Source organism: Pteropus alecto, unplaced genomic scaffold (assembly GCF_000325575.1).
Source record: "Pteropus alecto unplaced genomic scaffold, ASM32557v1 scaffold20, whole genome shotgun sequence".
Taxonomy (NCBI): Eukaryota; Metazoa; Chordata; class Mammalia; order Chiroptera; family Pteropodidae; genus Pteropus; species Pteropus alecto.
This window is the reverse complement of record NW_006436298.1, coordinates 20,019,664-20,020,494: the sequence shown is the minus strand read 5'-3', so window position 1 is coordinate 20,020,494 and position 831 is coordinate 20,019,664. Positions and strand designations below refer to the sequence as shown.

The 831-nt window shown below is 38.4% G+C and overlaps 1 pseudogene; it reads left to right on the top strand.

Moving 5' to 3' along the window:
* LOC102889991 overlaps positions 1-831 on the top strand; it is an 18,751-nt pseudogene that overhangs the window by 1,200 nt on the left and 16,720 nt on the right.

Below are 831 nucleotides of genomic sequence, written 5' to 3'. Positions count from 1 at the left end.
AAGAAAATGATAAAATTAAAAGTAGAGCCAAATTCCTGTATAGGTAGAAAAATGGAAGAGTTTGATGGTATAGAAAAATGAGATTAGGGGAAGAGATAAGAGTAAAGGGGCAGTCAAGTTGAAATGTGCCTAAGGAATTAAGTGTGACTTTGATAGGGTAAAAGAAAAAGGGGTTATGTGGAGAGTAACTTCACAGAGTAATCTGATCATAAATTCCTAACTGGGCAGGTCATGGTGGGTAGTCAGGCCCCAGGCATATAACTTCTTTAATGAAAGGCTTATCCTTGCCTTAAGCAAACCCTGTCCATTGTTTCTGTGCATCTATGTTAACACGCCTTTGCAATGCCCCCTTTCAGATGCTCCTTCTATTGCATGACCACCCTCAAGGGAGTACATAATCTTAACTATTTTATAATCTGATCCCTGCTTTGCTTTCTCCCACCTTCATGTAATCTTCCTTATTTCCCTCCTTAATTTCCAATGCGTAAAAGAAACTGCAAAAGTTATTCTGCTGAGCATTTGAGATCTTCCTTCCTGGCAGCTGTCATTAGTTTGGCTCAAATAAATTTTTATAAAAATTCTTCATAGGTATGGACTTTCTTACATTGACAATAGGAATCAACATATCAGAGGGTAAAGCAAAGAATATTTGACTTTCTCTTTTGGTGATCACAGGAGCAAGGGTTTGACAAGGAGTTGGGGAATAAACTAGAATGCCAGTAAAACTGAAAACAGGATATGTAGTCTTTTGCTGTGGGCAGAATTTGTAGCTCTTTGAAACCACAAAGGCCTGAGTAGGAGCTGTGTTGTTGGTGTGATCTTGTAAACTTG